This window comes from Somniosus microcephalus, unplaced genomic scaffold (assembly GCF_052327205.1).
Source record: "Somniosus microcephalus isolate GS21.2 unplaced genomic scaffold, FLI_Smic_1.0 unresolved_chr8, whole genome shotgun sequence".
In the NCBI taxonomy this organism is placed as follows: Eukaryota; Metazoa; Chordata; class Chondrichthyes; order Squaliformes; family Somniosidae; genus Somniosus; species Somniosus microcephalus.
Window position 1 is genome coordinate 26,833,018 of NW_028225186.1, and position 22,933 is coordinate 26,855,950.

The following is a 22,933-nucleotide window of genomic DNA, read 5'->3' on the forward strand; positions in this document are numbered from 1 at the left end:
TGTAAAATCCACTCACACATTCGAAAAAATTCCTCCCGAGGTCAGAGATTAAAGCACGTCTCACACATTCCAATCAATCCCTCCCGGGGTCAGAGTGTAAAGCTCCTCTCACACTGTCCAATCAATCCCTCCCGGGGTCAGAGTTTAAATGTTCTCTCACACTTTCCAATCAATCCCTCCCGGGGTCAGAGCGTAAAGCGCCTCTCACACATTCCAATCAATCCCTCCCGGGTTCAGAGTGTAAACCCCTCTCACACATTCCAATCAATCCCTCCCGGGGTCAGAGTGTATGGCTCCTCTCACACATTCCAATCAATCCCTCCCGGGGTCAGAGTGTAAAGCTTCTCGCACACATTCCAATCAATTCCTCCCGGGGTCAGAGTGTGAAGTTCCTCTCACTCATTCAAATCAATCCCTCCCGGGGTCAGAGTGCAAAGCTCCTTTCACACCGTCCAATCAGTCACTTCCGGGGTCAGAGTGTAAAGCTCCTCTCACACATTCCAATCAATCCCTCCTGGTGTCAGAGTGTAAAACTTCTCTCACAGATTCTAGTCAATCCTTCCCGGGGTCATAGTGTAAAGCTCCTCTCACACATTCCAATTAATCCCTCGTGGGGTCAGAGTGTAAAGCTCCTCTCACACATTCCCATCAATCCCTCCTGGGGTCAGAGTGTAAAGCTTCTCTCACACATTCCAATCAATCCCTCCCGGGGTCAGAGTTCAATGCTCCTCTCACACATTCCAATAAATCCCATCCTGGGTCATAGTGTAAAGCTGCTCTCACACATTCCTATCAATCCCTCCCGGGATCAGAGGGTAAAGCTCCTCTCACACATTCCAACCAATCCTTCCCGGGCTCAGAGTGTAAAGCTCCTCTCACATTGTCCAATCAATCCCTCCTGGGGTCAGAGTGTAAAGCTTCTCTCACTCGATCCAATCAATCCCTCCCGGGGTCGGAGTGTTAAGCTGCTCTCACACATTCCAGTCAATCGCTCCCGGGGTCAGAGTGCAGAGCTTCCCTCACTCTATCAAATCAATCCCTCCCGGGGTCAGAGTGTAAAGCTCCTCTCACAATTTCCAATCCATCCCTCCCGGGGTCAGAGTGTAAAGCTCCTCGCACACATTCCAATCAATCTCTCCAGGGTCAGAGTGTAAAGCTTCTCTCACACATTCCAAACAATCCCTCCCGGGCTCAGAGTGTAAATTTCCTCTCACACATTGAAATCAATCCCTCCCGGAGTCAGAGTGAAAATCTACTTTCACACCGTCCAATCAGTCAGTTCCGGGGTCAGAGTGTAAAGATCCTTTCACACAGTCCAATGAATCTCTCCCGGGGTCAGAGTGTAAAGCTCCTCTCACACATTACAATCAATCCCTCCCGGGGTCAGAGTGTCAAGCTCATTTCACACATTCCAATCAATCCCTCCCGTGGTCAGAGTACAAAGCTCCTCTCACACATTCCAATCAATCCCTCCCATGACCGGAATGTAAAGCTGCTCTCACACTCTCCAATCATTGCCTCCCGGGGTCAGAGTGTAAGGCTCCTCTAATACTGTCCAATCAATCCCTCCCGGGGTCAGAGTGTAAAGCTCCTCTCACACAATCCAATCAATGCCTGCCGGGGTCAGAGTGTAAAGATCCTCTCACACTTTCCAATCAATCCCTCCCTGGGTCAGAGAGTAAAGCTCCTCGCGCACATTCCAATCAATCTCTCCCGGGGCCAGAGTGTAAAGCTCCTCTCACACATTCCAATCAATCTCTCCCGGGGCCAGAGTGTAAAGCTCCTCTCACACATTCCAATCAATCCCTCCATTCCCAGGGTCAGAGTGTAAAGCCACTCTCACACATTCCAAACAATCCTTCCCGTTGTCAGAGTGTAAAGCTTCTCTCACACATTCCCATCAATCCATCCCGGGGTCAGAGTGTAAATCTCCTCTCACACTGTCCAATCAATACCTCCCAGGGTCTGAGTGTAAAGTTCCTCTCACTCATTCAAATCAATCCCTCCCGGGTCAGAATGCAAAGCTCCTCTCACACATTCCAATTAATCACTCCCGGGGTCAGAGCGTAAAGCTCCTCTAACACATTCCAATCAATCCCTCCATTCCCAGGGTCAGAGTGTAAAGCCAATCTCACACATTCCAAACAATCCATCCCGTTGTCAGAGTTCAAAGCTCCTCTCACACATTCCAATAAATCCAACCCTGGGCCATAGTGTAAAGCTGCTCTCACACATTCCTATCAATCCCTCCCGGGGTCAGAGTGTAAAGCTCCTCTCACGCATTCCAATCAATCCTTCCCGGGCTCAGAGTGTAAAGCTCCTCTCACATTGTACAATCAATCCCTCCCGGTGTCGGAGTGTAAAGCTCCTCTCACACATTCCAGTCAATCGCTCCCGGGGTCAGAGAGTAAATCTCTCACACTTTCAAATCAATCCCTCACGGAATCATAGTGTAAAGCTTCTCTCACAATATCCAATCAATCCCTCCCGGGGTCAGAGTGCAAAGCACCTCTCATACATTCCAATCAATCCTTCCCGGGGTCAGAGTGTAAAGCTCCTCTCACACTGTCCTGTCAATCCCTCCCGGGGCCAGACTGTAAAGCTCCTCTCACACATTCCAATCAATCGCTCCCTGGGTTGGAGCGTAGAGCTCCTCTCACACTGTCCAATCAATCCTTTACGGGGTCAGAGTTTAATGCTCCTCTCACACATTCGAATCAATCCGTCCCGAGGTCAGAGTGTAAAGCTCCTCTCATACATTCGAATTAATCCCTCCCGGGGTCAGAGTTTAAAGCTCCTCTCACACATTCCAGTCCATCTCTCCCGGGTTAAGAGTGTAAAGCTCCTCTCAAACATTGCAATCAATCCCTCCCGGGGTCAGAATGTAAAACTCCTCTCACACATTCCAATCAAACCCTCCTTAGGTCAGAGTGTAAAGCTCCTTTCACACATTCCAATCAATCCCTCCCGGGGTCAGAGTGTAAACCTCCTCTCACACTGTCAAATCAATCCCTCCAGGGGTCACAGTGTAAAGCGCCTCTCATACATTCCAATCAAGCCCTCCCGGGGTCAGAGTGTAAAGCTCCTCTCACACATTCCAATCAATCCCTCCCGGAGTCAGAGTGTAAAGCTCCTCTCACACATTCCAATCAATCCCTCCTGGGGTCAGAGTGTAAAGCTTCTCTCACACATTCCAATCAATCCCTCCCGGGGTCAGAGTGTAAAGCTCATCTCACACATTCCAACCAATCCCTCCCGGGGTCAGAATGTAAAGTTCCTCTCACACATTCCAATCAATCCCTCCCGGTGTCAGAGTGCAAAGCTCCTCTCACACATTTCAATCAATCCCTCCCGGGGACAGAGTGTAAAGTTCCTCTCACTCATTCAAATCAATCCCTCCCGGGGTCAGAGTGCAAAGCTCCTTTCACACCGTCCAATCAGTCACTTCCGGGGTCAGAGTGTAAAGCTCTTCTCACACATTCCAATCAATCCCTCCCGGGGTCAGAGTGTAAAGCGCCTCTCACACATTCCAATCAATCCTTACCGTGGTCAGAGTGAAAAGCTCCTCTCACACATTCCAATCAATCCCTCCCGTGGTCAGACTGAAAAGCTCCTCTCACACTGTCAAATCAATCCCTCCCGGGGTCAGAGTGTAAAGCGCCTCTCACACATTCCAATCAATCCTTCCCGGGGTCAGAGTGTATAGCTCCTCTCACACTGTCCAGTCAATCCTTCCCGGGGTCAGAGTGCAAAGCTCCTCTCATACATTCGCATCAATCCCTCCCAGGGTCAGATTGTAAATCTCCTCTCACACTTTCCAATCAATCCCTCCCGGGGTCAGAGTGCAAAGCTCCTCTCACACTGTCCAATCAATTCCTCCCGGGGTCAGATTGTAAAGCTCCTCTCACACTGTGCATTAAACCACTCACGGGGTCAGAGTGTATAGCTCCTCTCACACTGCCAATCAATCCTTCCCGGGGTCAGAGTGCAAAGCAACCCTCACACAATCCATTCAATCGCTCCCGGGGTCAGAGAGCAAATCTCCTCTCACACTGTCCAATCAATCCTTCCCGGGGTCAGAGTGTAAAGCTCCTCTCACACTAGCCAATCAATCCCTCCCGGGGTCAGTGTGTAAAGCTCCTCTCGCACATTCCAATCAATCCTTCCCGGGATCAGAGTGTAAAGCTCTTCTCACACTGTCCAGTCAATCCCTCCCAGGGCCAGATTGTAAAGCTCCTCTCACACATTCCAATCAATCGCTCCCGGGGTCAGAGTGGAAATCTCCTCTCACACTGTCCAATCAATCCCTCCCGGGGTCAGAGTTTAAAGCTCCTCTCACACATTCGAAAAAATCCCACCCGAGTTCAGAGATTAAAGCTCCTCTCACACGTTCCAATCAATCCCTCCCAGTGTCAGAGTGTAAAGCTCCTCTCACACATTCCAATCAATCCCTCCCGGGGTCAGAGTGTGAAGCTCCTCTCACACATTCCGATCAATCCTTCCCGGGGTCAGAGTGTAAAGCTCCTCTCACACATTCGAAATAATCCCTCCCGGGGTCCGAGTGTAAAGCTCCTCTCACACATTCCTATCAATCTCTCCCGGGGTCAGAGTGTAAATCCCCTCTCACACATTCCAATCAATCCCTCCCGTGGTCAGAGTGCAAAGTTTCTCTCACAAATTCCAATCAATCCCTCCCGGGGTCAGAGTGTAAAGCTTCTCTCACACATTATAATCAATCCCTCCCGGGGTCAGTGTTTAAAGCTCCTCTCACGCTGTCCAATCAATCTCTCCCGGGGTCAGAGTGTAAAGTTCCTCTCACACATTCCAATCAATCCCTCCCGGGTTCAGAGTGTAAACTCCTCTCACACATTCCAATCAATCCCTCCCGGGGTCAGAGTGTAAAGCTCCTCTCACACATTCCAATCAATCCCTTGCGGGGACAGAGTGTGATGTTCCTCTCACACATTCCAATCAATCCCTCCCGGGTTCAGAGTGTAAACTCCTCTCACACATTCCAATCAATCCCTCCAGGGGTCAGAGTGTAAAGCTCCTCTCACACTCTCCAAAGAATCCCTCCCGGGGTCAGAGTGTAAAGCTCCCCTCACACTGTCCAATCAATCGCTCCCGGGGTCAGAGTTTAAAGCTCCTCTCACACTGTCCAATCAATCTTCCCGTGGTCAGAGCGTAAAGCTCCTCTCACAGATTCCAATCAATCCCTCCCGGGTACAGGTTGTAAACTCCTCTCACACATTCCAATCAATCCCTCCCAGGGTCAGGGTATAAAGCTCCTCGAACACATTCCAATCAAACCCTCCCGGGGTCAGAGTGTAAAGCTCCTCTCACACATTCCAATCAAACCCTCCCCGGGTCAGAGTGTAAAGCTCCTCTCACACATTCCAATCAATCCCTCCCGAGGTCAGAGTGTAAAGCTGCTCTCACACTGTCAAATCAATCCCTCCTGGGGTCAGATTTTAAAGTTCCTCTCACAAATTCCAATCAATCGCTCCCGGGGTCAGAGTGTAAAGCTCCTCACACACATTCCAATCAATCCCTCCCGGGGTCAGAATGTAAAGCTCCTCTCACACTGTCCAATCAATGCCTCCCGGGGTCAGAGTGTAAAGCTCCTCTCACACATTCCAATCAATCCCTCCCGGGGTCAGAGTGTAAAGCTCCTCACACACTGTGCAATCACTCCTTCCCGGGGTCAGAGTGTAAAGCTCCTCTCACACTAGCCAATCAATCCCTCCCGGGGTCAGTGTGTAAAGCTCCTCTCGCACATTCCAATCAATCCATCCCGGGATCAGAGTGTAAAGCTCTTTTCACACTGTCCAGTCAATCCCTCCCAGGGCCAGATTGTAAAGCTCCTCTCACACATTCCAATCAATCGCTCCCGGGGTCAGAGTGGAAATCTCCTCTCACACTGTCCAATCAATCCCTCCCGGGGTCAGAGTTTAAAGCTCCTCTCACACATTCGAAAAAATCCCACCCGAGTTCAGAGATTAAAGCTCCTCTCACACGTTCCAATCAATCCCTCCCAGTGTCAGAGTGTAAAGCTCCTCTCACACATTCCAATCAATCCCTCCCGGGGTCAGAGTGTGAAGCTCCTCTCACACATTCCGATCAATCCTTCCCGGGGTCAGAGTGTAAAGCTCCTCTCACACATTCGAAATAATCCCTCCCGGGGTCCGAGTGTAAAGCTCCTCTCACACATTCCTATCAATCTCTCCCGGGGTCAGAGTGTAAATCCCCTCTCACACATTCCAAACAATCCCTCCCGGGGTCAGAGTGTAAAGCTTCTCTCACACATTCCAATCAATCCCTCCCGGGTTCAGAGTGTAAAGCTTCTCTCACACATTATAATCAATCCCTCCCGGGGTCAGTGTTTAAAGCTCCTCTCACGCTGTCCAATCAATCTCTCCCGGGGTCAGAGCGTAAAGCTCCTCTCACACATTCCAAACAATCCCTCCAGGTGTCAGAGTGTAAAGTTCCTCTCACACATTCCAATCAATCCCTCCCGGGTTCAGAGTGTAAACTCCTCTCACACATTCCAATCAATCCCTCCCGGGGTCAGAGTGTAAAGCTCCTCTCACACATTCCAATCAATCCCTTGCGGGGACAGAGTGTGAAGTTCCGCTCACACATTCCAATCAATCCCTCCCGGGTTCAGAGTGTAAACTCCTCTCACACAGTCCAATCAATCCCTCCCGGGGTCAGAGTGTAAAGCTCCTCTCACACTCTCCAAAGAATCCCTCCCGGGGTCAGAGTGTAAAGCTCCCCTCACACTGTCCAATCAATCGCTCCCGGGGTCAGAGTTTAAAGCTCCTCTCACACTGTCCAATCAATCTTCCCGGGGTCAGAGCGTAAAGCTCCTCTCACAGATTCCAATCAATCCCTCCCGGGTACAGGTTGTAAACTCCTCTCACACATTCCAATCAATCCCTCCCAGGGTCAGGGTATAAAGCTCCTCGAACACATTCCAATCAAACCCTCCCGGGGTCAGAGTGTAAAGCTCCTCTCACACATTCCAATCAAACCCTCCCCGGGTCAGAGTGTAAAGCTCCTCTCACACATTCCAATCAATCCCTCCCGAGGTCAGAGTGTAAAGCTGCTCTCACACTGTCAAATCAATCCCTCCAGGGGTCAGATTTTAAAGTTCCTCTCACAAATTCCAATCAATCCCTCCCGGGGTCAGAGTGTAAAGCTCCTCACACACATTCCAATCAATCCCTCCCGGGGTCAGAATGTAAAGCTCCTCTCACACTGTCCAATCAATGCCTCCCGGGGTCAGAGTGTAAAGCTCCTCTCACACATTCCAATCAATCCCTCCCGGGGTCAGAGTGTAAAGCTCCTCTCACACATTCCAATCAATCCCTCCTTGGGTCAGTGTGTAAAGCTCCTCTCACACTGTCCAATCAAATCCTCCCGGGGTCAGAGTGTAAAGCTCCTCTCACACATTCCAATCAATCCCTCCCGGGGTCAGAGTGTAAAGCTCCTCTCACACATTCCAATCAATCCCTGCTGCGGTCAAAGTGTAAAGCAACTCTCACACATTCCAATCAATCCCTCCCGGGGTCAGAGTGTGAAGCTCCTCTCACACATTCCAATCAATCCCTCCCGGTGTCAGAGTGTAAAGCTCCTCTCACACATTCCAATCAATCCCTCCTGGGGTCAGAGAGTAAAGCTCCTCTCACACATTCCAATCAATTCCTCCTGGGGTCAGAGAGTAAAGCTCCTCTCACAAATTCCAATCAGTCCCTAACAGGTTCAGAGTGTAAAGCGGCTCTCGCACATTTGAATCAATCCCTCCCGGTGTCAGAGTGTGAAGCTCCTCTCACACTTTCCAATCAGTCCCTCCCAGGATCAGAGTGTAAAGCTCCTCTAATACATGCGCATCAATCCCTCCCAGGGTCAGATTGTAAAGCTCCGCTCCCACTTTCCAATCAATCCCTCCCGGGGTCAGAGTGTAAAGCTCCTCTCACACTGTCCAATCAATCCCTCCCGGGGTCAGATTGTAAAGCTCCTCTCACACTGTCCATTAAACCACTCACGGGGTCAGAGTGTAAAGCTCCTCTCACACTGTCCAATCAATCTATACCGGGGTCAGAGTGTAAAGCTCCTCTCACACATTCGAAAAAATCCCTGCCGGGGTCAGAGTGTAAAGCGCCTCTCACACATTCCAATCAATCCTTCCCGGGGTCAGAGTGTATAGCTCGTCTCACACTGCCAATCAATCCTTCCCGGGGTCAGAGAGCAAATCTCCTCTCACACTGTCCAATCAATCCTTCCAGGGGTCAGAGTGTAAAGCTCCTCTCACACATTCCAATCAATCACTCCCATGGTCAGAGTGAAAAGCTCCTCTCACACTGTCAAATCAATCCCTCCCGGGGTCAGAGTGTAAAGCGCCTCTCACACATTCCAATCAATCGCTCCTGGGGTCAGAGAGCAAATCTCCTCTCACACTGTCCAATCAATCCCTCCCGGGGTGAGAGTGTAAAGCTCCTCTCACACATTCCAATCAATCCTTCCCGGGATCAGAGTGTAAAGCTCTTCTCACACTGTCCAGTCAATCCCTCCCGGGGTCAGATTGTAAAGCTCCTCTCACACATTCCAATCAATCGCTCACGGGGTCAGAGAGTAAATCTCCTCTCACACTGTCCAATCAATCCCTCCCGGGGTCAGAGTGTAAAGCTCCTCTCACACTGTCCAATCAATCCCTCCCGGGCTCAGAGTGTAAAGCTTCGCTCACACCTTCGAATCAATCCCTCCCGAGGTCAGAGTGTAAAGCTCCTCTCACACTGTCGAATCAAATCCTCCCGGGGTCAGAGTGTAAAGCTCCTCTCACACTGTCCAATCAATCCCTCCCGGGGTCAGATTGTAAAGCTCATCTCACACTGTGCATTAAACCACTCACGGGGTCAGAGTGTAAAGCTCCTCTCACACTGTCCAATCAATCTATACCGGGGTCAGAGTGTAAAGCTCCTCTCACACATTCGAAAAAATCCCTGCCGGGGTCAGAGTGTAAAGCGCCTCTCACACATTCCAATCAATCCTTCCCGGGGTCAGAGTGTATAGCTCGTCTCACACTGCCAATCAATCCTTCCCGGGGTCAGAGAGCAAATCTCCTCTCACACTGTCCAATCAATCCTTCCAGGGGTCAGAGTGTAAAGCTCCTCTCACACATTCCAATCAATCACTCCCATGGTCAGAGTGAAAAGCTCCTCTCACACTGTCAAATCAATCCCTCCCGGGGTCAGAGTGTAAAGCGACTCTCACACATTCCAATCAATCGCTCCTGGGGTCAGAGAGCAAATCTCCTCTCACACTGTCCAATCAATCCCTCCCGGGGTGAGAGTGTAAAGCTCCTCTCACACATTCCAATCAATCCTTCCCGGGATCAGAGTGTAAAGCTCTTCTCACACTGTCCAGTCAATCCCTCCCGGGGTCAGATTGTAAAGCTCCTCTCACACATTCCAATCAATCGCTCACGGGGTCAGAGAGTAAATCTCCTCTCACACTGTCCAATCAATCCCTCCCGGGGTCAGAGTGTAAAGCTCCTCTCACACTGTCCAATCAATCCCTCCCGGGCTCAGAGTGTAAAGCTTCGCTCACACCTTCGAATCAATCCCTCCCGAGGTCAGAGTGTAAAGCTCCTCTCACACTGTCGAATCAAATCCTCCCGGGGTCAGAGTGTAAAGCTTCTCTCACACAGTCGTTCAATCCCTCAAGGGGTCAGAGGGTAAAGCTCCTCTCACACATTCCAATCATACCCTCCCCGGGTCAGAGTGTAAAGCTCCTCTCACACATTCCAATCAATCCCTCCCGAGGTCAGAGTGCAAAGCTCCTCTCACACTGTCAAATCAATCCCTCCTGGGGTCAGAGTTTAAAGTTCCGATCACAAATTCCAAACAATCCCTCCCGGGGTCAGAGTGTAAAGCTCCTCTCACACATTGAAATCAATCCCTCCCGGGGTCAGAGTGTAAAGCTCCTCACACACATTCCAATCAATCCCTCCCGGGGTTCAGAGTGCAAATCTCCTCTCACAGATTCCAATCAATCCCTCCCGGGGTCAGAGTGTAAAGCTCCTCTCACACATTCCAATCAATCCCTCCCGGGGTCAGAGTGTAAAGCTCCCCTCACACATTCCAATCAATCCCTCCCGGGGTCAGAGTGTAAAGGTCCTCTCACACTGTCCAACCAATGCCTCCCGAGGTCAGAGTGTAAAGCTCATCTCACACATTCCAATCAATTCCTCCCGGGGTCAGAGTGTAAAGCTCCTCTCACAACTGTCCAATCAATTCCCCCCGGGGTCAGAGTGTAAATCTCCTCTCACACATTCCAATCAATCCCTCCCGGGGTCAGAGTGTAAAGCTCCTCTCACACTGTCCAATCAATTCCTCCCGGGGTCAGAGTGTAAAGCTCCTCTCACAACTGTCCAATCAATTCACCCCGGGGTCAGAGTGTAAATCTCCTCTCACACATTCCAATCAAACCCTCCCGGGGTCAGAGTGTAAAGCTCCTCTCACACTGTCCAATCAATGCCTCCCGGGGTCAGAGTGTAAAGCTCCTCTCACACATTCCAATCAATCCCTCCCGGGGTCAGAGTGTAAAGCTCCTCTCACAACTCTCCAATCAATCCCTCGCGGGGTCAGAGTGTAAAGCTCCTCTCACACATTCCAATCAATCCCTCCTGGGGTCAGAGAGTAAAGCTCCTCTCACACATTCCAATCAGTCCCTCCCGGGGTCAGAGTGTAAAGCTGCTCTCGCACATTTGAATCAATCAATCCCGGTGTCAGAGTGTAAAGCTCCTCTCTTACATTCGCATCAATCCCTCCCAGAGTCAGATTGTAAAGCTCCTCTCACACTTTCCAATCAATCCCTCCCGGGGTCAGAGTTTAAAGCTCCTCTCACACTGTCCAATCAATCCCTCCCGGGGTCAGATTGTAAAGCTCCTCTCACACTGTCCAATCAATCGCTCCCGGTATCAGAGTGTAAAGCTCCTCTCACACATTCCAATCAATCTATCCCGGGGTCAGAGTGTAAAGCTCCTCTCACACATTCGAAAAAATCCCTGCCAGGGTCAGAATGTAAAGCTCCTCTCACACATTCCTATCAATATCTCCCGGGGTCAGAGTGTATAACTCCTCTCACACATTCCAGTCAATCCCTCCCGGGGTCAGAGTGTAAAGCTTCTCTCACACATTCCAATCAATCCCTCCCGGGGTCAGAGTTTAAAGCTCCTCTCACACTGTCCAATCAATCCCTCCCGGGGTCAGAGCATAAAGCTCCTCTCACACATTCCAATCAATCCCTCCAGGGGTCAGAGTGTATATTTCCTCTCACACATTCCAATCAATCCCTCCCGGGTTCAGAGTGTAAACTCCTCTCACACATTCCAATCAATCCCTCCTGGGGTCAGAGAGTAAAGCTCCTCTCACACATTCCAATCAGTCCCTCCCATGGTCAGAGTGTAAAGCGGCTCTCGCACATTTGAATCAATCCCTCCCGGTGTCAGAGTGTAAAGCTCCTCTCACACTTTCCAATCAGTCCCTCCCAGGGTCAGAGTGTAAAGCTCCTCTCATACATTCGCATCAATCCCTCCCAGGGTCAGATTGTAAAGCTCCTCTCCCACTTTCCAATCAATCCCTCCCGGGGTCAGAGTGTAAAGCTCCTCTCACACTGTCCAATCAATCCCTCCCGGGGTCAGATTGTAAAGCTCCTCTCACACTGTGCAGTAAACCACTCACGGGGTCAGAGTGTAAAGCTCCTCTCACACAGTCCAATCAATCTATACCGGGGTCAGAGTGTAAAGCTCCTCTCACGCATTCGAAAAAATCCCTGCCGGGGTCAGAGTGTAAAGCGCCTCTCACACATTCCAATCAATCCCTCCCGGGGTCAGAGTGTAAAGCGCCTCTCACACATTCCAATCAATCGCTCCTGGGGTCAGAGAGCAAATCTCCTCTCACACTGTCCAATCAATCCCTCCCGGGGTGAGAGTGTAAAGCTCCTCTCACACATTCCAATCAATCCTTCCCGGGATCAGAGTGTAAAGCTCTTCTCACACTGTCCAGTCAATCCCTCCCGGGGTCAGATTGTAAAGCTCCTCTCACACATTCCAATCAATCGCTCCCGGGGTCAGAGAGTAAATCTCCTCTCACACTGTCCAATCAATTCCTCCCGGGGTCAGAATGTAAAGCTCCTCTCACACTGTCCAATCAATCCCTCCCGGGCTCAGAGTGTAAAGCTTCGCTCACACCTTCGAATCAATCCCTCCCGAGGTCAGAGTGTAAAGCTCCTCTCACACTGTCGAATCAAATCCTCCCGGGGTCAGAGTGTAAAGCTGCTCTCGCACATTTGAATCAATCAATCCCGGTGTCAGATTGCAAAGCTCCTCTCACACTTTCCAATCAATCCCTCCCGGGGTCAGAGTGTAAAGCTCCTCTCACACTGTCCAATCAATCCCTCCCGGGGTCAGAGTGTAAAGCTCCTCTCCCACATTCCAATCAATCTATCCCGGGGTCAGAGTGTAAAGCTCCTCTCACACATTCGAAAAAATCCCTGCCATGGTCAGAATGTAAAGATCCTCTCACACATTCCTATCAATATCTCCCGGGGTCAGAGTGTATAACTCCTCTCACACATTCCAATCAATCCCTCCCAGGGTCAGAGTGTAAAGCTTCTCTCACACATTCCAATCAATTCCTCCCGGGGTCAGAGTTTAAAGCTCCTCTCACACAGTCCAATCAATCCCTCCCGGGGTCAGAGCATAAAGATCCTCTCACACATTCCAATCAAACCCTCCAGGGGTCAGAGTGTATATTTCCTCTCACACATTCCAATCAATCCCTCTCGGGTTCAGAGTGGAAACTCCTCTCACACATTCCAATCAATCCCTCCCGGGGTCAGAGTGTAAAGCTCCTCTCACACATTCCAATCAATCCCTTCCGGGGTCAGAGAGTAAAGTTGCTCTCACACATTCCAATCAATCCCACCCGGGTTCAGAGTGTAAACTCCTCTCACACATTCCAATCAATCCCTCCCGGGGTCAGAGTGTAAAGCTCCTCTCACACTGTCCAATCAATCCCTCCCGGGGTAAGAGTGTAAAGCTCCTCTCACACATTCCAATCAATCCCTCCCGGAGTCAGAGTGAAAAGCTTCTCTCACACATTCCAACCAATCCCTCCAGGGGTCAGAGTGTAAAGCTCCTCTCACACATTCCAAACAATCCCTCCCGGGGTCAGAGTGCAAAGCTCCTCTCACACATTTCAATCAATCCCTCCCGGGGTCAGAGTGTAAAGATAATCTCACACATTCCAATCAATCCCTCCCGGGGTCAGAGGAAGAAGCTCCTCTCATACTATCTCATCAATCCCTCCCGGGGTAAGAGTGTAAAGCTCCTCTTACACTGTCTAATCAATCCCCCCGGGGTCAGAGTGTAAAGTTCCTCTCACACATTAAAATCAATCCCTCCCGGGTTCAGAGTGCAAAGCTCCTCGAACACATTTCAATCAATCTCTCCCGGGGCCAGAGCGTAAAGCTCCTCTCACACATTCCAATCAATCACTCCGGGGGTCAGAGTGTAAAGCTGCTCTCACACATTCCAATCAATCTCTCCCGGTGTCAGGGTGTAAAGCTCCTCTCACACATTCCAATCAACCCTCCCGGGGTTTGAGTGTAAAGCTCCTCTCACACATTCCAATCAATATCTCCCGGGGTTGGAGTGTAAAGCTCCTCTCACACATTCCAATCAACCCTCACGGGGTCAGAGTGTAAAGCTCCTCTCAAACTATCCAATCAATCCCTCCCGGGGTCAGAGTGTAAAGCTCCTCTCAGACATTCCCATCAATTCGTCCCGGGGTCACATGTAAAACTCCTCCCACACTGTCCAATCAATCCCACCAGGGGTCAGAGTGTAAAGCTCCTCTTATACATTCCAATCAATCGCTCCCGGCGTCAGAGTGCAAAGCTTCTCTCACACATTCCAATCAATCCCTCCCGGGGTCTGAATGTAAAGCTCCACGCACACATTCCAATCAATCACTCCCGGGGTCAGAGTGTAAAGCTCCTCCCATACCTTCCAATCAATCCCTCCCGGGATCAGTGTGTAAAGCTCCTTTCACACTGCCCAATCAATCCCTCCCGGGGTCAGAGTGTAAAGCTTCTCTCACACGTCCCAATCAATCCCTCCCGAGGTCAGGGTGTAAAGCTCCTCTCACACATTCCAATCAATCGCTCCCGGGGTCACATGTAAAGCTCCTCTCACACTGTCCAATCAATCCCTCCAGGGGTCAGAGTGTAAAGCTCCTCTCATACATTCAAATCAATCGCTCCCGGCGTCAGAGTGCAAAGCTTCTCTCACACATTCCAATCAATCCCTCCTGGGGTCTGAATGTAAAGCTCCACGCACACATTCCAATCAATCACTCCCGGGGTCAGAGTGTAAAGCTCCTCCCACACCTTCCAATCAATCCCTCCCGGGGTCAGAGTGTAAAGCTCCTCTCACACTGTCCAATCAACCCATCCCGGGGTCAGAGTGTAAAGCTCCCCTCACACATTCCAAACAATCCCTCCCGGGGTCACTGTGTAAAGCTCCTCTCACACATTCCAATCAATCCCACCCGGGGTCAGAGTGTAATGCTAGTCTCACACATTCCAATCAATCCCTCCCGGGGTCAGAGTGTAAAGCTCCTCTCACACATTCGAATCAATCCCTCCCGGAGTCAGAGTGCAAATCTCCTCTCACACATTCCAATCAATCCCTCCCGGGGTCAGAGTTTAAAGCTCCTCTCACACATTCGAAAAAATCCCTCCCGAGGTCAGAGATTAATGCTCCTCTCACACATTCCAATCAATCCCTCCCGGGGTCAGAGTGTAAAGCTCCTCTCACACATTCCAATCAACCCCTCCCGGAGTCAGAGTGTAAAGCTCCTTTCACACATTCCGATCAATCCTTTTCAGGGTCAGAATGTAAGCTCCTCTCACACATTCGAAAAAATCCCTCCCGGGGTCAGAGTGTAAAGCTCCTCTCACACATTCCTATCAATCTCTCCCGGGGTCAGAGTGTAACTCACCTCTCACACATTCCAATCAATCCCTCCCGGGGTCAGAGTGTAAAGCTTCTCTCACACATTACAATCAATCCCTCCTGGGGTCAGAATGTAAACCTCCTCTCACACATTCCAATCAATCCCTTCCGGGGTCAGAGTGTAAAGCTTCTCTCACACTTCCCAATCAATCCCTCCCGAGGTCAGGGTGTAAAGCTCCTCTCACACATTCCAATCAATCCCTCCCGGGTTCAGAGTGGAAAACTCCTCGAACACATTTCAATCAATCTCTCCCGGGGACAGAGCGTAAAGCTCCTCTCACACATTCCAATCAATCACTCCGGGGGTCAGAGTGTAAAGCTGCTCTCACACATTCCAATCAATCTCTCCCGGTGTCAGGGTGTAAAGCTCCTCTCACACATTCCAATCAACCCTCCCGGGGTCAGAGTGCAAAGCTCCTCTCACACATTCCAATCAATCCCTCCCGGGGTCAGAGTGTAAAGCTCCTCTCACACATTCCAATCAATTTCTCCCGGGGTTGGAGTGTAAAGCTCCTCTCACACATTCCAATCAACCCTCCCGGGGTCAGAGTGTAAAGCTCCTCTCAAACTATCCAATCAATCCCTCCCGGGGTCAGAGTGTAAAGCTCCTCCTATACATTCCCATCAATTCGTCCCGGGGTCACATGTAAAACTCCTCCCACACTGTCCAATCAATCCCACCAGGGGTCAGAGTGTAAAGCTCTTCTTATACATTCCAATCAATCGCTCCCGGCGTCAGAGTGCAAAGCTTCTCTCACACATTCCAATCAATCCCTCCCGGGGTCTGAATGTAAAGCTCCACGCACACATTCCAATCAATCACTCCCGGGGTCAGAGTGTAAAGCTCCTCCCATACCTTCCAATCAATCCCTCCCGGGATCAGTGTGTAAAGCTCCTTTCACACTGCCCAATCAATCCCTCCCGGGGTCAGAGTGTAAAGCTTCTCTCACACGTCCCAATCAATCCCTCCCGAGGTCAGGGTGTAAAGCTCCTCTCACACATTCCAATCAATCGCTCCCGGGGTCACATGTAAAGCTCCTCTCACACATTCCAATCAATCCCACCCGGGGTCAGAGTGTAATGCTCCTCTCACACATTCCAATCAATCCCTCCCGGGGTCAGAGTGTAAGGCTCCTCTCACACATTCGAATCAATCCCTCCCGGAGTCATAGTGCAAATCTCCTCTCACACATTCCAATCAATCCCTCCCGGGGTCAGAGTTTAAAGCTCCTCTCACACATTCGAAAAAATCCCTCCCGAGGTCAGAGATTAATGCTCCTCTCACACATTCCAATCAATCCCTCCCGGGGTCAGAGTGTAAAGCTCCTCTCACACATTCCAATCAACCCCTCCCGGAGTCAGAGTGTAAAGCTCCTCTCACACATTCCGATCAATCCTTTTCAGGGTCAGAGTGTAAGCTCCTCTCACACATTCGAAAAAATCCCTCCCGGGGTCAGAGTGTAAAGCCCCTCTCACACATTCCTATCAATCTATCCCGGGGTCAGAGTGTAAATCTCCTCTCACACATTCCAATCAATCCCTCCCGGGGTCAGAGTGTAAAGCTTCTCTCACACATTACAATCAATCCCTCCTGGGGTCAGAGTGTAAACCTCCTCTCACACATTCCAATCAATCCCTTCCGGGGTCAGAGTGTAAAGTTCCTCTCACACATTCCAATAAATCCCTCCCGGGGTCAGAGTGTAAAGCTCCTCCCACACCTTGCAATCAATCCCTCCCGGGGTCAGAGTGTAAAGCTCCTTTCACACTGCCCAATCAATCCCTCCCGGGGTCAGAGTGTAAAGCTTCTCTCACACTTCCCAATCAATCCCTCCCGAGGTCAGGGTGTAAAGCTCCTCTCACACATTCCAATCAATCCCTCCCGGGGTCACATGTAAAGCTCCTCTCACACTGTCCAATCAATCCCTCCAGGGGTCAGAGTGTAAAGCTCCTCTCATACATTCCAATCAATCGCTCCCGGCGTCAGAGTGCAAAGCATCTCTCACACATTCCAATCAATCCCTCCTGGGGTCTGAATGTAAAGCTCCCCGCACACATTCCAATCAACCACTCCCGGGGTCAGAGTGTAAAGCTCCTCCCACAACTTCCAATCAATCCCTGCCGGGGTCAGAGTGTAAAGCTCCTCTCACACTGTCCAATAAATCCCTCCCGGGGTTAGAGTGTAAAGCTCCCCTCACACATTCCAAACAATCCCTCCCGGGGTCACTGTGTAAAGCTCCTCTTAAACATTCCAATCAATCCCTCCCGGGGTCAGAGTGTAAAGCTCCTCTCACACATTCCAAACAATCCCTCCCGGGGTCACTGTGTAAAGCTCCTCTCACACTTCCCAATCAATCCCTCCCGAGGTCAGGGTGTAAAGCTCCTCTCACACATTCCAATCAATCCCTCCCGGGGTCACATGTAAAGCTCCTCTCACACTGTCCAATCAATCCCTCCAGGGTTCAGAGTGCAAAGCTCCTCTCATACATTCCAATCAATCGCTCACGGCATCAGAGTACAAAGCTTCTCTCACACATTCCAATCAATCCCTCCTGGGGTCTGAATGTAAAGCTCCCCGCACACATTCCAATCAATCACTCCCGGGGTCAGAGTGTAAAGCTCCTCCCACACCTTCCAATCAATCACTCCCGGGGTCAGAGTGTAAAGCTCCTCTCACACTGTCCAATCAATCCCTCCCGGGGTTAGAGTGTAAAGCTCCCCTCACACACTTCAAACAATCCCTCCCGGGGTCACTGTGTAAAGCTCCTCTCACACATTCCAATCAATCCATCCCGTGGTCAGAGTGTAATGCTCCTCTCACACATTCCAATCAATCCTTCCCGGGGTCAGAGTGTAAAGCTCCTCTCACACATTCGAATCAATCCCTCCCGGTGTCAGAGTGCAAATCCCCTCTCACACATTCCAATCAATCCCTCCCGGGGTCAGAGTTTAAAGCTCCTCTCACACATTCGAAAAAATCCCTCCCGAGGTCAGAGATTAAAGCTCCTCTCACACATTTCGATCAATCCTTTTCAGGGTCAGAGTGTAAAGCTCCTCTCACACATTCGAAAAAATCCCTCCCGGGGTCAGAGTGTAAATCTCCTCTCACACATTCCTATCAATCTCTCCCGGGGTCAGAGTGTAAATCTCCTCTCACACATTCCAATCAATCCCTCCCGGGGTCAGAGTGTAAAGCTTCTCTCACACATTCCAATCAATCCCTCCCGGGGTCAGAGTGTAAACCTCCTCTCACACATTCCAATCAAACCCTTCCGGGGTCAGAGTGTAAAGTTCCTCTCACACATTCCAATAAATCCCTCCCGGGTTCAGAGTGTAAACTCCTCTCACACATTCCAATCAATCCCTCCCGGGGTCAGAGTGTAAAGCTCCTCTCACACTGTCCAATCAATCCCTCCCGGGGTCAGAGTGTAAAGCTCCTCTCACACATTCCAATCAATCCCTCCTGGGGTCAGAGTGTAAAGCTTCTCTCACACATTCCAACCAATCCCTCCCGGGGTCAGAGTGTAAAGCTCCTCTCACACATTCCAATCAATCCCTCCCGGGGTCAGAGTGCAAAGCTACTCTCACACATTTCAATCAATCCCTCCCGGGGTCAGAGTGTAAAGCTCCTCTCACACATTCCAATCAATCCCTCCCGGGGTCAGAGGAAGAAGCTCCTCTCACACTATCTAATCAATCCCTCCCGGGGTAAGAGTGTAAAGCTCCTCTTACACTGTCCAATCAATCCCTCCCGGGGTCAGAGTGTAAAGTTCCTCTCACACATTCCAATCAATCCCTCCCGGGGTCACATGTAAAGCTCCTCTCACACTGTCCAATCAATCCCTCCAGGGTTCAGAGTGCAAAGCTCCTCTCATACATTCCAATCAATCGCTCCCGGCATCAGAGTACAAAGCTTCTCTCACACATTCCAATCAATCCCTCCTGGGGTCTGAATGTAAAGCTCCCCGCACACATTCCAATCAATCACTCCCGGGGTCAGAGTGTAAAGCTCCTCCCACACCTTCCAATCAATCACTCCCGGGGTCAGAGTGTAAAGCTCCTCTCACACTGTCCAATCAATCCCTCCCGGGGTTAGAGTGTAAAGCTCCCCTCACACACTTCAAACAATCCCTCCCGGGGTCACTGTGTAAAGCTCCTCTCACACATTCCAATCAATCCCTCCCGTGGTCAGAGTGTAATGCTCCTCTCACACATTCCAATCAATCCCTCCCGGGGTCAGAGTGTAAAGCTCCTCTCACACATTCGAATCAATCCCTCCCGGTGTCAGAGTGCAAATCCCCTCTCACACATTCCAATCAATCCTTTTCAGGGTCAGAGTGTAAAGCTCCTCTCACACATTCGAAAAAATCCCTCCCGGGGTCAGAGTGTAAATCTCCTCTCACACATTCCTATCAATCTCTCCCGTGGTCAGAGTGTAAATCTCCGCTCACACATTCCAAACAATCCCTCCCGGGGTCAGAGTGTAAAGCTTCTCTCACACATTCCAAGCAATCCCTCCCGGGGTCAGAGTGTAAACCTCCTCTCACACATTCCAATCAATCCCTTCCGGGGTCAGAGTGTAAAGTTCCTCTCACACATTCCAATAAATCCCTCCCGGGTTCAGAGTGTAAACTCCTCTCACACATTCCAATCAATCCCTCCCGGGGTCAGAGTGTGAAGCTCCTCTCACACTGTCCAATCAATCCCTCCCGGGGTCAGAGTGTAAAGCTCCTCTCACACATTCCAATCAATCCCTCCTGGGGTCAGAGTGTAAAGCTTCTCTCACACATTCCAACCAATCCCTCCCGGGGTCAGAGTGTAAAGCTCCTCTCACACATTCCAATCAATCCCTCCCGGGGTCAGAGTGCAAAGCTACTCTTACACATTTCAATCAATCCCTCCCGGGGTCAGAGTGTAAAGCTCCTATCACACATTCCAATCAATCCCTCCCGGGGTCAGAGGAAGAAGCTCCTCTCACACTATCTAATCAATCCCTCCCGGGGTAAGAGTGTAAAGCTCCTCTTACACTGTCCAATCAATCCCTCCCGGGGTCAGAGTGTAAAGTTCCTCTCACACATTCAAATCAATCCCTCCCGGGGTCAGAGTGCAAAGCTCCTCTCACACATTGCAATCAATCCCTCCCGGGTTCAGAGTGTAAATCTCCTCTCACACATTCCAATCAATCCCTCCTGGGGTCAGAGTGTAAAGCTTCTCTCACACATTCCAACCAATCCCTTCCGGGGTCAGAGTGTAAAGCTCCTCTCACACATTCCAATCAATCCCTCCCGGGGTCAGAGTGCAAAGCTCCTCTCACACATTGCAATCAATCCCTCCCGGGTTCAGAGTGTAAATCTCCTCTCACACATTCCAATCAATCCCTCCCGGAGTTAGAGTGTAAAGCTGCTCTCACACTCTCCAATCATTGCCTCCCGGAGTCAGAGTGTAAGGCTCCTCTAATACTGTCCAATCAATCCATCCCGGGGTCAGAGTGTAAAGATCCTCTCACACTTTCCAATCAATCCCTCCCGGGGTCAGAGTGCAATGCTCCTGGAACACATTCCAATCAATCCCTCCCGGGGTCAGAGTGTAAAGCTCTTCTCACAAATTCCAATCAATCCATCCCGGGGTCAGAGTGTAAATCTCCTCTCACACTGTCCAATCAATCTCTCCCGAGGTCAGATTGTAAAGCTCCTCTCACACATTCCCATCAATCCCTCCCTGGGTCAGAGAGTAAATCTTCTCTCACACATTCCAATCAATCCATCCCGGGGTCAGAGTGTAAAGCTCCTCTCACACGTTCCAATCAATCCCTCCCGAGGTCAGAGTGTAAAGCTTCTCTCATACATTCCAATCAATCCCTCCCTTGGTAAGAGTGAAAAGCTCCTCTCACACTGTCCAATCAATCCCTCCCGAGGTCAGAGTGTAAAGCTCCACTCACACATTCCAATCAATCCCTTCCGGGATCAGAGTGTAAAGTTCCTCTCACACATTCAAATAAATCCCTCCCGGGTTCAGAGTGTAAACTCCTCTCACACATTCCAATCAATCCCTCCCGGGGTCAGAGTGTAAAGCTCCTCTCACACTGTCCAATCAATCCCTCCCGGGGTCAGAGTGTAAAGCTCCTCTCACACATTCCAATCAATCCCTCCTGGGTTCAGAGTGTAAAGCTTCTCTCACACATTCCAACCAATCCCTCCCGGGGTCAGAGTGTAAAGCTCCTCTCACACATTCCAATCAATCCCTCCCGGGGTCAGAGTGCAAAGCTCCTCTCACACATTCCAATCAATTCCTCCCGGGGTCAGAGGAAGAAGCTCCTCTCACACTAACTAATCAATCCCTCCCGGGGTAAGAGTTTAAAGCTCCTCTCACACTGTCCAACCAATGCCTCCCGGGGTCAGAGTGTAAATCTCTTCCCACACATTCCAATCAATCCCTCACGGGGTCAGAGGGTAAAGCTCCTCTCACACATTCCAATCAATCCCTCCCGGGGTCAGAGTGTAAAGCTCCTCTCACAACTCTCCAATCAATTCCTCTCGGGGTCAGAGTGTAAAGCTTCTCTCACACATTCCAATCAATCCCTCCCGGGGTCAGAGTGTAAAGCTTCTCTCACACATTCCAATCAATCGCTCCCGGGGTCAGAGTGTAAAGCTCCTCTCACACATTCCAATCAATCCCTCCTTGGGTCAGTGTGTAAAGCTCATCTCACACTGTCCAATCAAATCCTCCCGGGGTCAGAGAGTAAAGCTCCTCTCACACATTCCAATCAATCCCTCCCGGGGTCAGAGTGTAAAGCTCCTCTCACACATTCCAATCAATCCCTCCTGCGGTCAAAGTGTAAAGCAACTCTCACACATTCCAATCAATCCCTCCCGGGGTCAGGGTGTAAAGCTCCTCTCACACATTCCAATCAATCCCGCCCGGTGTCAGAGTGTAAAGCTCCTCTCACACGTTCCAATGAATCCCTCCTGGTGTCAGAGAGTAAAGCTCCTCTCGCACATTTGAATCAAGCCCTCCCGGTGTCAGAGTGTAAAGCTCCTCTCACACTTTCCAATCAGTCCCTCCCAGGGTCAGAGTGTAAAGCTCCTCTCATACATTCGCATCAATCCCTCCCAGGGTCAGATTGTAAAGCTCCTCTCACACTTTCCAATCAATCCCTCCCGGGGTCAGAGTGTAAAGCTCCTCTCACACATTCCAAACAATCCCTCCCGGGGCCACTGTGCAAAGCTCCTCTCACACTTCCCAATCAATCCCTCCCGGGGTCAGAGTGTAAAGCTCCTCTCACACATTCCAAACAATCCCTCCCGGGGTCACTGTGTAAAGCTCCTCTCACACTTCCCAATCAATCCCTCCCGAGGTCAGGGTGTAAAGCTCCTCTCACACATTCCAATCAATCACTCCCGGGGTCACATGTAAAGCTCCTCTCACACTGTCCAATCAATCCCTCCAGGGGTCAGAGTGTAAAGCTCCTCTCACACATTCCAATCAATCACTCCCGGGGTCAGAGTGTAAAGCTCCCCTCACACATTCCAAACAATCCCTCCCGGGGTCACTGTGTAAAGCTCCTCTCACACATTCCAATCAATCCCACCCGGGGTCAGAGTGTAATGCTCCTCTCACACATTCCAATCAATCCCTCCCGGGGTCAGAGTGTAAAGTTCCTCTCACACATTCGAAAAAATCCCTCCCGGTGTCAGAATGCAAATCCCCTCTCACACACCCCAATCAATCCCTCCCGGGGTCAGAGTTTAAAGCTCCTCTCACACATTCGAAAAAATCCTTTTCAGGGTCAGAGTGTAAAGCTCCTCTCACACATTCGAAAAAATCCCTCCCGGGGTCAGAGTGTAAATCTCCTCT